At 33.1% G+C, this 13,704-nt stretch overlaps 1 pseudogene; it reads left to right on the top strand.

The window, feature by feature from the left end:
• Nucleotides 1-12,766, top strand: part of LOC149571774 (ADP-ribosylation factor-like) — a 142,649-nt pseudogene extending 129,883 nt beyond the window's left edge.
• Nucleotides 12,767-13,704: the final 938 nt, after the last annotated feature.

Below are 13,704 nucleotides of genomic sequence, written 5' to 3'. Positions count from 1 at the left end.
TTGAGCAACATAAGGTGTCGAGTGTTAACAAGTGCTGAGTAACATAAGGTGTCAAGTGATACAGTTTTGTTTAGGTGCCAAGCTATCCAGGAAACAACATGTGCCAAGTATAAGCAATAATTTATGAGTCGAGTAACTTAGAATATCAGCATAAGAGTTTGTAATTGCAAAAACTATGATGCAAATAGTTTTTGTAGCCAACATAAGGTAAATCTTGAAGGATTTAATGATGAGATCGAATCTTTTATCTTTCCTATGCAATCTACATGCAGCCAATAAGAAAAATGATAAAGGAATGCAACCAATAGAAGAAATGCAAATAATAAGCGAAAAATGGAGATTGAATATGGATCGTAGATCCATACCTAACCCTAAATCCTCAAATGTCTTTATAAGGAAGATGAAATTTCATTGTAAAACATATGAGTGGACATACAAGGGTGCACAAGGAAATCTATTTTCAGAAGTGAGGGTTATCAAATCACAAAAGGATCAAGATCAGAGAAAGCAGAACAGATGCCTACATTTAGCAATCAAGGATTGTAATCTATCAGGTTCATTATACCTAATACTTTCTAGCAATTGTATTAGAATGAAAATCCTATGGTGATAGGTTAGCTTAATAGCTATTTCGTATATCCTTTAATTAGGTGATTAAATCCTTTAATAGGGTGACACTTAATGTAAAGTATTTGTAAAGCCTCTAACTAGCTCACTATTAATACAGTGTAAAGCCTTTAATAGGGTAGGCCTTTAACAGGGTAGACCATCAGAAGTGGTTGAACAATATTGCTGCAGTAATTTTTGTGGGTATCATCCCCACCCCAGTTTTACCTTCTTATTTTTGGAGGGTTTCTGGGTTACCAAATCCCAGTGTTATGAGTTGTTGATGCATGTCTTAGTTTCATGTTTACTAGATGTATTTACATGCATGCAATTTACTTTCACCCAAAAGTTTTATTGGTTAAAGTGGGATACTTCTGATTCAACCCCCCCCCTCCCCCCTCTCTCATAAGTACTCTTTCCATATTTGAATATTCCAACACAAACAACACTAGGAAATGAACAATTTCTTGAATTAAGTACCCTTGAAAGAGTACTTGAGAAAGTAGCTTTATTGCAGGCTTAATTATAGGAGTTAAAGCCAAGCTTGGACTCCATACAAGAGTAAATTCTCGTACCATATATTTTTCCACAGGCAGTTTATTGGTTTCAAAATTTTATTTAGTGAAAAATTTGAAAGGTAGTTGGAAACTCAAGGATGAAAATTCCAAGTCCACCCTCAGTACGAGAGTAAAATTCTTTACCTAATTTTTACTTGGAAAAATATAAATAAAGAAATTGTAAGTTTTGATTTACTTATGATGTTCGAAGATTTTGATGTACATAAATGTTATTAAGTTCTATAATCTCTCAAGTATTGGAGGAAGGTTGCTTTATATAGTGAATGGGTTGAAGAACTCAATAACATAACTTTGGAGGGTGATGATGGAAAGAGACAATATGATGAACTATGGAAAAAAAGGTGAGTGCTTGAAGACTTGCAAAATTCAACCATGGACATGCATGATACTTCAAGGATGAACTTTGGTCATACAATTAGTATTGATATTTTATGCACTAAACTCTAATCGTCATTATTCTCAGGCTAGAAATTCTCTTCAATTTGTGTTCATGTATAACCAGATCAGCAACTTCTTTATAGTTTTGTAATTTTTAGATTGCCTAATGTTTAGGTTGGATGAGTTCATGCTTGGATTCAATACTATTTCTTCAAAGTTGAAGGAAATGTATAAGATTAGAAACTATTAATACTTCAGTTTTATCATCAATAAGTCAAATTTATGTGATTGTATTGATTGAATGTTATAGTTGGGGCTCCAATTTTGTGGCCTTCTCAACTCTTGATGAAGCATCTCAAGCTATAAGTATGGCTTTTTTTGAGCAAATGTAAATGTTTATTAAATATTTTGAACTCTTGAAACGTATCTTTTGATATCTCTTGTCTTAAGATTGTAAGTTTCTATATGTAGCTTGTAGAAATGAATGGGAAAATAGTAGTCAATAAGCCACTCTATGTTGCGCTGGCTCATCACAAAGAAGAGAGAAGAGCAAGGTTATAGGTAATTCTTTTCATGTTTATTTTGAGGAGTAGATTTTATGGTAACAAACTTGATTCCATGTTGTTTATTTTGAAACCAATTCAGCAAGATGGATCCATATTCAATTCTTGTGCTTGTCTTACAATTTATCTCTAAGATTTATGAAATTTACTGAAAGTCAAAGTCAAGTAGTCTAAATAAGATAACTATATATAGAAACTCAATCATTAAGACATTTAGTATGGACTTGAGCTATTCGGATGGAACTATTTCTGATAAGAGTATGAAAGAATGGTCATGAGGTTATAGGGAGTGGAAGGGTATTAATAATATAGTCAGTAGGTTAGATGGTTAAGTCTAGGTAGAAATTTAGGAATTGTTGGGTTCCTAAATGTGTGTTTATTACTGGAATGTATTCGCTTACTCAAAATATTGCTGTAACTACTAGGACTAGGATTATTGATTCACAATGTCTATTTGGTTGGTTGAAATATTAGTATTCTATCATTGGAAATGTCATACTAATTTTGCATCTCTCGATTGTTTTATGTAGGCACAATTCTCATAAATGCAAAATCTAGTTGGCGTGGCACAATCTATGCCAACTCATCTTCCTATATACCCTCCTAGAGGTCCAGCTCTAAGCCAAGCAATGTTCTATGGATAGGGGCCACCCACACTCATGCCACTTCAAGTAAATAAGATATATATTCATATTGTTTGATATATTTGTTGTTGATGCTATTAATCTGTGCTAATCAATTCAAAGTTAATTTTGATACCTTGAGAATGGCTCTATGCTTGTCTTGAAGAAAAGGATGTGTCAACTTTTGTTTGGTGATCGATTTGAAATGGAAAGCTCAACGTTCATCAACTTTTATTTGTTATGTTCTTATATAAGAACAAATTTCCCTTTTTAGCATGTCATTTGCAAGTTCTTCATCTATAATTGTTTTCGTTGGTAGTTTATGATCTGATGCCAATTTTTTCGCAGGTTGGTGGATTTGGTTATCAACAGTAGCTTGTCCTTGGTATTAGGCCAAGAAGTGCACTTATTCCAAATTTCTATTTTCCTCTAGTTCAGCCACAACAAGAACAACAATCTAATGTTAGGTGGTCTAGATCTACACTCATTCAACAATAGCAGTAGCAACAGTAATCGCCACTTATACCTCAACAAGAAAAACACACTTTATCTCTATTTTTTAATTATTGTACATCAATCTTGGTTCTTAACTATCTTCCTTACATGTTCAATTCTTCATTGTACAGGTCAATTGCTACAACGCTTTTCTTTATTTTCTACTTCAAGAGACTGCTATTATTAACATTTCTCCTATTGTTGAAATGTTCTAGAATGCAAATTTAAGCCTCCAAATGAAAGTTTGATTCTTTGTGACCCAAATGACAGGGTTTTTCTAAAACCACCAATAGACTTCATAAAAATGGAAAAAATATATAAACATAGAGGCATGGAAAGTATCACCTTCTAGTTTCCTCAAGCTCCTCCTGGATATGTTTCTTTAGGATGCATTGTAGTAAAATCTCCCAAAAAACCAGGTGAATTAAAATCATTGTGTTTTATTCACAATGATTTAGTAATTGGAGCTTAGTTCCCTAATAAGAGTATTTGGGACACAACTAAAATTAAACAAACAAGAGAAGACTTTAGCATATGGATGCTAGATAGTGAGGTATAATCTATTGATCACTTTTGTAGAAGGATAATGGAGATTCTTTTTTTATTTTTTTGGAATCTAACCAACTAAGGCAATTTACAGGCTGGTACATTCCTTGTAAGATATGGAATAAAAAAGCCACCAAGAAGGTTTGCGCTGAGACTGGCTGATCAGACCAATTCCCATGAACTAGATGACTTAGTGATTGATTCCCAAGTACAAAGGATTTCAACAACACTTTTTGATGATTTTGGGGGTCTAGTAAGCATTTCATGGGTAGGAATGTTGTGATGTGACACTTTGCTTGCATATACTCTCATAATTTATTGATGAAAATGGCTACATAAATCTTATATCTCAATAGTTTTGATCTATATGGTGATGTTTAAATCATGGAATCCATAAGTGGTGTTGGTGCTCAAAATTGTAGCCTAAATTTTGAGCACTATTGATAAAATTGAGGCCTATAAATGCTTTTTGATGCCTAAGTACCCAGCTGTGCTTTTGAGCCCCTAAGGTGTTTAATGCTTCTACCATCCTCCATTTAGCCTGTCTAAGTGTTCCATGATGATAAACTGACATTCCAACTCATTTTGAAAAAGTCTCATTTTGAGCTAGTTCCAAATCTTCATTTTACCCTAAGTGTCAAATAGAGACAGGAGGTTGTGTTTGCACCTGAAAATCTTGCACCAAAATAGTGTCATGACCTACCACTTTGGGAGTATCTAGTATTTGTACTTGAGAATATATGTTTCAGATTTTGATTCATTTTGAGTTCATTTGTCTAGGTTTCAAATCCCTCAAATTTGGTCAGCTACTATTTTCATGCATTTGCACTTTGCACACGTTTCTAGGAAGCCATGTTTGACGTGCTATAATTTTGACCCAATTGACCCATTTGTTGAAATTCATATTGTATTGCATTGTAAACATCAGAGACATGTTATGTTTCAAGTTTTAAGTCACGTGAATCCATTTGATTAGTTTTCAAATGCGATTCCAAATGGAATTTCTAAAAGTTTTACTCGTGTTAGTATTTGCAGATTGATTGGTACCCCTGTTCATGACATTATATCTTGAGATTCGTGATTGGATAAGTCAAATAGATTGTACCTCTATATTTTCCTCTAAAAATATTTTAAGTGTGTCAATTTTTAACTCTTGACAAAGCCATATGCACACTTTTCTAGGTCCATTCCATTTGCAAAAATTGTTATCTTGTCAATGTTTCCAGTTAGCAATTCTGAGTAGCTCACTTTGAACATTTTCCATTTGTGCCTAGTTATTCACCATGAGCCCAAATCACAGATTCATATTCACCTTGTGACAGAGAACCATCACCCTAGTTTTTGTTTCCCCTTGTGCTTATTTGCCCAATTTTGAAAGCCAAATTCGAACCCAGTTTAGTGTTTTTTGACGTGTTTGCTTACAGGTGATTTTGAGAAGGTAACTTTGGCAGTCAATATCTTATGACTGGGAATTTTTCATAAGACAATATCTAACTGGGTAAAAGTTTGTGGAAAAGAGAATTAGTGGATCAAATTTTAGAGCCCAATCAGAGGTTTGGATCAATTTTTAAGGCTAGTCAAAGGACCTCCTGATGTAAAGTTGATAGTTTGCAAAAGAGATTTAAAATGAGTTTTTAGTGACCAGTCAGTAATAAAATTTGATTCTAATCAACATGATGGATTTTATGGATCAATTTGATAGTTATGGTGTTTGAAAATGAATTTTTTTTTAGTCAAACCCACTTGGGGCCCGACTAAGTACTTGTGACACATGCACCGATCTTGATAGGAATGGTACCATTAAATTGATTCATTGCCAAGTCTGCTCTATCTTCTTTTGTAGCAACCATAATCTCAGTTCAAATTGTTCTATCAATAGTAGGATTGATTAACAAAGGCCATAGAGCACAATTCCACAAACATACAAGACTGAGCTTCATAGTTATTGTTCTGCAATGTGTATTCATTTTCATAGGGGTGGTTGTTGATTGGATCAAGATGGAGTAGGTTCTAAAAGGCTAATTGATTTTTTACAATAAAAAGACCCCTGTTGAATTGGAGTACTTGTACAAGTTCAATCCATGACCATTGGAGGTCAAGAAGTATTTCATGGACTTGAACAAACATTCTTGGAAAAAGAAAATGGTGTCTTTTATTAGCTACAAACCCCAAGAGAGCTCACGGCAAGGAAAGAAATAGAGAAAACTAGTTAACAAAAGGAGTTTCCAAGGCATTAAAAAAGGAACCCTCTCATGAAGAATGCAGAGGGGGAGGTAGAAACATCATGCTAACACACAGGATCAGCTCCCCATGTAAATAAAACATTTAACCACAGTCAATGTCATGCAAATTAGCTAGCATCCCACACATCATAAAGAAGATAGATCACAAGTAGCAGGGGCTGGCCAAAAATGAAGTACACACATTTTAAAGGGTAGAGTTGCTGCTTGCATATAACCTGAATCAAGGAAATGTTAGTCAAGACAAAAGAAAGCCTCACGCCTACAAAAGAATAGCTCCACACAAATTTTAATATGAGACCATGGCATAACAAAGAGAACACACCAAAGTAAACAAAGAAGCCCACACTAGACACCTGACGCCCTTCTCAACAGTAGGGAAGAAACTAAAAAGCCAACTCACGCATCCTTAAAGGAGAAACTAGCATTTTTTTAAGGAGCAAATTGTCATGTTTAAACAAAACTATGCCTCTTAAACAAGTAGCGCTCCACACATAGCTAAAGTTAGAGAAGTCTTAGAAATTAGAAAGGAGGTTGTGCATTTTAGAGGAGAGGTCACACAATAAACAAAAGGGGTAACCAGTGAGAAAGATTCCAAACATCCAAGGATAGGGAGCTGTAATAGGGGAGCATTTATGCCAAATGAAATTCAAACCCACACTTTTACAAGAAGAAGACACAAGTAGAAAGAGCATGAGCAGTTGATAACTTGGTGAATGAAAGTTGTGGCAATATTAAAAGGAAATCTTCAAATGCCTTTAATCCCACATTGGTGTGGGTGAAGAAGTTTTAAATCCTTAAATACACCAACAAGCCCATCTATTGTGTGTTAAAAGAAACGACTTTTGAAAAGCCATGGCTTTGTGTGTGGGGGCCTGCAGGTCAAAGCCCATCTATTTTGACTTGCCACATGCTTGAGCGTAAACCTAAGCTCATGTGTGATCATGAGACAATTTCAAAATATCTTCGATCTTATGCTTGAGCATATGATTGAAAGTGAATTTGAGAAGCTTTCTGGTGCTACGACCACCTTGTATGGTCAAGAAATAAATTTTACAATCTCATAGTGCTGTGCATGGGGTTGGAAGAGCATAAAGGGCCTAGATCGTAAGAGTGGAGTATAAATTTTTAGAGGTCCCGTTGCTATGGGAAAGGCTTCATTGTGAGTGTGTAAAGGGTAGCATTTAGCATGAGGTCGTAGAGCAAAAATTTGAGGGTCCCAGGGCTACGAGATTTATGGAATATTAATAAAATATTAATATCGTCATTGTGCAGGAGAACAAAAAGGAAATTTCAAATGCCTCTGGTGTTATGAGAATTGGAAATTAATTAATATTTTGAAGGTCGCAATCAATCAGGATCTACCAACTAGCATTTCTCGATTGGAGGGAGAGTTTGAGGATAAAATGAAATTAAGGAAAAGTTTTTCAAATGCATGATGAAATATTTGAAGTATTAAAAGTTTTTATATAGTTTTAACTATATAAATTTTTAAATTCTTCATTTTAAAAGTTTTGATTCAGTCTAGGAGCCTATTTTTCAAAAAGCCATAACAGGGGCGGGTATGTGCAGGATCATGGTGTGCCAAAAAATGGCAATCTGAAAAATATGTAGTTCTGAAATGCCTCAAAGAATTTCAAAATCTATTCCCACTTTTTTCCCACCCATCTTGATACTAAATGAAAAAAATTAATACCTTTATAATTCCTACTATATCTTTCAATACCAACCTTATATGGTCATCTTTAAAACATCCTGAAAATGTGTTTTTGGCATGTTCTTATGTGTTTTTTACTTCAAGCATGTAGCTGACGACTTTTTTAAAACCAAAATTTGATGTAATGAAAAGGGTTTCTTAAGAATGTTCTTAGCTTTGCATAAATGTAATTTTTGTCAAATTACGAGTTCAGTAAGTAATTATTACTTATTTTCTAATGGAATTAGCTACAAAGTGTTGATTGACATACTAGTTGAAAAATAGCTATAACTTTCAAACCGTATAAGATTTGTGAAATCCAAAAGATGCGTCACATTCTATGCTTTGACTAGTATAAGAGAAAAAAAAGAAAAACTTAATTTTGATCTTTTTTGAACTAGTTAAGGTGGTTAGACACGAGAGTTTTTAATTCTGAAAATAGTATAGTAGAAAATTCATAATTAATTATTTATTTGGAATAAAAATTGCCAAAAATATACGTGACATCCGAGCATGAGTCTACTTTTTATATGTAAAATTATATTTAAAATTTTATCATTTGATTATGATTAAGGTGGTTAGACATACACCTACTTTTTATTTTTGCTCTAAAATTTTTGTAGCACTGCATTAAAATCCAAACTTTTGACCAATCAAATATTTTTTTCTCTAGATAAGGCCTTATAGCTTAGAAACTAGATTCAATTTCCTACATATTATTTTCTTACAACTTTTTGATATAAAGTCCAGAACCACTTTAAAATTATGTGTCAAGTTGACATAACCCTGATTTGCTAGTTTTTCACTGCCACTTAAGGCCATAGTTTGGTACACCATGATCCTGCACATACCAGAGCATTTTCTATCCAAAATAGGTAGTATAGTATATCATTGGAACCGGGAGGAATTGAAATATCCATTTTTGAGGTCATATTATGCACATGTCTTCACCGATATGCTTTGTTAGTAGATTTGCAATTTCTGGGGTTTTCTTAGTAAAAGGGGCATAATTCATTATGGGAAGTCAAAATTAGTTGGAGAAATATATTGATGTTTTTTGAAGCTTAAAATGAATTCTTTAAATGTTTTTACCCTTCTTGAGTTCATTTTAAACCAAATTTTGCCATTCTAGATCAAGCATCAAATCAGTTACTTGTTCAATTAGATACTTTAGATGTTTTGTGCTTTTTGGAGGCAAAACTGATTGAAGATTTGATTCACAAATTGAGGGGAGATATTAGAAAGAAGTTATTCAGTTGCAAGAGATTGAATTTTGAGTGGATAGATGTCAATTGCATAAAAAATCTAGGAATTCACTTCTTGCTATATCTTTCTTTCTTTCATTCATTGTAGGGGTTGGCAGTTTTCTCTGGGTAATACCAATAGGGTTCCAGTGTTCTACTATTGAAATGAGGATAGTAGATGGTTTTGCTTCCTGACTATTGAGCTGAGCTCTAGTAGTGAAGGCCACACATCCACCCTATGCAAATTTTCATTTTCATGTCATGTGTTATTATTCTGATGTACTAAAATTTGAAGCTAGATCATGTGAATTGTTTAGAGTTTCATTCCGTGTTACCAGTTTGTGTTTTTAGTCTTTCCAAGGATAAATACAAAAGGGGATTTACATAGTTATCTAAGTTTTCTTATCTTGTCTCCTAATTCTTCATATGTCATTAACTTTGTGATTAGATGGATAATGTTCATGTGATCCAAGGTAGCTTGGATGAGTTGTATGTTAGATCTTTGTTGCTTTTGACTCAAGTAGTTAAGTAAATGCTTCATAGTTCTAATAGGGTTTCTAGGTGTATGAAGGGGATATTTCATAAGTATGGGATTAGGTGATTTCAATTGATAAACTTGATTGTAATGCAAGCAAGTTAGGTCATCCTGTTGGTAATGACTCTATGTTTCAATGGATAAGGCACTGATCATTAAATCAAATGCAAGCTGATATGAAGGTTGTTTGAACAAAATACTTTATTCAAATAAATTCAATTCTTCATGTTGTGTAGTGGTCTGAAAAGAGTTAACCCTCACTCAGCTTATGAGTCTCATAGACTTGCATCTAGCTACTGTAGATCTATGTCATTTCATGAGTTATTAGGAGAAATAAGGGTAAAATATGCTTAATAGATTTAGGGATATGTTTTTGCATTGGTACGGTATCATTTGAATCTAAGGTCTACCCACCTAGGTTTAGTAGAGCCTAAAGTAGAAGAAGGGTCAAGCCTTATAGTTATCCATGTGTCTGAAGTGATATGTTGAGAATGGGAGTTAGCTACCCCTAGATATGTCATATTCTCATGGGGATAATTGAAAACCCTCTAGCATTTTCAAACATGAACAAGTGGTTTGACATTGGTTTTCACTTTTCATTTGTCCATGTAGATCATTCCATTGTTGAACATTTGTTTGATTGGCATCATGTCTAGTTTACATGGAAGGCTCGATCACTTAAATTCAACAATAAATTTTTCATTAGTGAAAAGGTCATACAATGAAAATCATGACTTTTGGGAACCTCTCATTGAACCTATGGATGGATTTTTGAGGTATGATTCTATCTATCAAGAATGACAAAATTCTTTAATCATCTTGCTTGCATCTCCTTAGAAGCCTTTTTCACCTTGAGCTATCATTTCTACCATTAGAGGACTATGTTCTCTATTGTTTACAAATGAAATAAATGGTTTTCATTTTAATTTTGAATATTATTATTTTTCCTTCATAGTGTGGATTTTGAGGAGTTCCTTAAAAATTCATAGAATGAATTATAGAAAAATATCAAAAAACACCATATTTGCAAAATATGGGAAGTACATACTCTCCTAAGATAAACTATAGCTACAAATTCTTGACTGTAAAGAAAGAGTACTCAAACATTGGTGGTTCTGTCTATTGCATTTTGAAAAGAAGAGATGTATTTTTGGGAACTAGGGCTATAGGCTAGAAAACAAGTATAATGTTATTTTGTGTCTCAGCACACAACATACCCTTTTACTTAAAGAGACTCATCCTCAAAGCTAGTAAAAGTCAAAATGTTGAGTAGCACTTTTAATATACAACTTCACAAATGTATAAAATGGGGCTTCTTTTTAAAACTACTATCTCACACAAATGTTTTTCCACAATTTTTGAAGTCTTGGCAAATACTCCATAAGTGAGTATTAGATCATCTATTGCAATTACTTTTACTTCACCTTCCAAAATCAAATTGTTATCTTTAGCATCAGTTTTTCCTCTTTGGTAGCAATCCTTATAGTTTTTAATATTACTATACATTGTACATTTTTTATTGGGATTTTCTTCTAATTTACTCTGTTCCAACCTCTTGTAGACTTGCCTAGGAAGACACCACAGATCCTCTGTACTACCCCACCAAGGAATACTTAGAACATAGGGTCAAACATGCATGAAAAACTATTTTATTTTCTTTTAAATGGGAGAATTTTTTTATCTTTAATTAGGATTGTTGTTTGGAGATTTCCGTGTTCCCCAATCAGAGCTGATATAAGAAAAAAAATGTAGTAATAGATAATTAGAGGAGTTTTGGAATAAGAGAAGAAGCAATCCATCAGTAGAGATAATGGGCAACATAGCTGCTAAGGCACTTTCCAATTTTGTTTCTTGTGGGACTAAGGAGGTTCAAATTTTGATGCTTTTCATGGATGGAGCAGGTGCATTATTTTTATCAGTATTTGATGCTTTGTGTGTAGATTATCTTGAGAAAGAGAGTCAAATTTTGACAGAGAAATATTAGAGTTTTAAACATCATTGTATGTCAAAAGATTACAAGATTTTTCTAATTTTTCATATCAAGAGAATTTATTTCTAGATTTAGTTTTCTTACAATCTCTAAATAGAAACAATCTCTTCAACAATATATGAACTATAAAAAAAACTCATACCAACTAAACTCTACATTCTAAGTATGAAAATATATGAAGCTAACTAATAAGACATGGAGCTATTTTTTTGATCAAGTAAGACAACCATTTTGTTCAAGTTGAATTTGGGAGAGTATGTGAGAACAGTACCCATAATAGGGTTTAATATAGAGAGTGTGACATTCAAAAACTTGAACTTCACAATATGGGATGTGGGCGGGAAAGACAATATTAGGCACCTTTGGAAGCAGTACATGGTCAATGCTTAGGTATAACTCAAACCACTCCATTCTCATAGATTTTACTCTTGGGCTTAAAAGTACTATTTTGTAATTTTGAGTAATGGATAGATGTGAAATTTTTAATCTTTGAGTACAAATGAAATTGAATATTGTTTGGTAATCTATTTAATGGTAATGGTTTTCCCAATTTTTTCTATGCATCAAGACATCCATGCTTCTAACAATGAAGTATGGATATGGATGTCTTGATGCATCGTAGATAACCATTTCCCAAATCAAAAATTTACATAGAAGTGGTTTTTTTGAAGTAATATAGATTCATCAAATCTAATCAAGAACTAATCAAGTGTAAGAGCAAATAGAACTAGGTACATAGACTAGGTAATACTAGGAAGTATGAGATATCTACATTTTATAAAATTCATGTACACACCCATAAATTATGCCAAATTGTTGTCACTAATAGACCACATAATACACAAAAAATCTCTAAAACTTGTCATCAAATAACTGATATTGATGATGAACAAACATGATCTTCCAATGGCTATGAACTCTGTTGATATGACTAAAAGGCTTGGTCTTGGTAATTTGAACACCACCAGAAAATGGCATGTCTAGACTTGCAGTGGAAAAATAGGGGAAGGCCTTCATGATGCTCTCAATTGGCTTGCCTCTGCAATCAAGTAATTATTCATTTACTACTTCAATTGAAAATGCTTCTACATCTTCTTAAAGGACTAATCTTTGGGCTTTCCTCTTCTTTGTTCTTTTTTCTTTGTACAAAGAGCCAACATCTTCTAGAGAGTGGGAATCTTTAGAATGCCACAATCGCTTGCCTATTCATCTAGGAGATCACCATCAAGTACTTCTTGCCCTTGTAAGATCAAATTTATAACTATTCTTTGATGGATTTTTTTGGTGAAATCTATTTAGCATGAATTCAGATTCATATTGTTTTCATTTTGAAACCTTGATGTCTGATAGGCTTTTAAAGAATTTTCAACTTTATTACAAAGTTATAACTTAATATGAAATGTTTGATCATTACAACAATCTTTGCATTGTCCATTTTAGAAGTGGTCCACTAAAAATATCCCTAATACTTACTTAGAGATCGTAATGGGCTCAATTGATCATGTTTTGAATAACCCAGTAGATGTTTCTAAGATACTATGGGCTTTGAATCATGCAACCCAGAGAAAAAAGAATTTTCTGAGAAAAATTTAAAGCATGCTTTTACATGTTTTTGCGATTTCTTCTCATCTTTAGAGCTTTAATAGGGAACATAGTCAAACAACAAGCTTGAAAGTTTAGAATTATCTTATGCCACCAAAAAGAGAAGTTTCAAAGCATAGATATTATTCCCCCTAAAAGTATTATTACGGCCTACCATACAAAAGCATGAAAAATATCTAATAATTTTGTATAGGTGACATGTCTAACTGTCAATGTCCTCGATCTTGAGGGTTTTTCATTTTAATTTTCAATGATTTTGAAATAGCTACTGGATAGAATGGTGAAGCTACATGCAATACCTTTAAGACTTCTAGAAGCTTTTCAATATATATGTTTTTAAATTTATTGTGTTTATTTGTGGATAGGGAAACAACACACATTGTTGTTCATGGTTCAACTAAGATTTATTGGATTTAGTTAATATTAAAAGTGATGATGACTCATTTTTGGAAAAAATAAAATTTCACAAGACAATTGTGTAATTTTTAAGTTTTGGGACCATTTATATTATGGGTCTAATTTGTACAATATATAATAACCAATGTTGTCTGAGCATATAGATAAAATAGAATTACAAGAAATTTCAGTGCATAAAAGATAAAAGTGTT

Source organism: Cupressus sempervirens, chromosome 2, assembly GCF_028749045.1.
Source record: "Cupressus sempervirens isolate cs-2001-9-10 chromosome 2, ASM2874904v1, whole genome shotgun sequence".
In the NCBI taxonomy this organism is placed as follows: Eukaryota; Viridiplantae; Streptophyta; class Pinopsida; order Cupressales; family Cupressaceae; genus Cupressus; species Cupressus sempervirens.
Note: the sequence above shows the minus strand (reverse complement) of the source record. Positions and strands in the feature narration are given on the sequence as shown.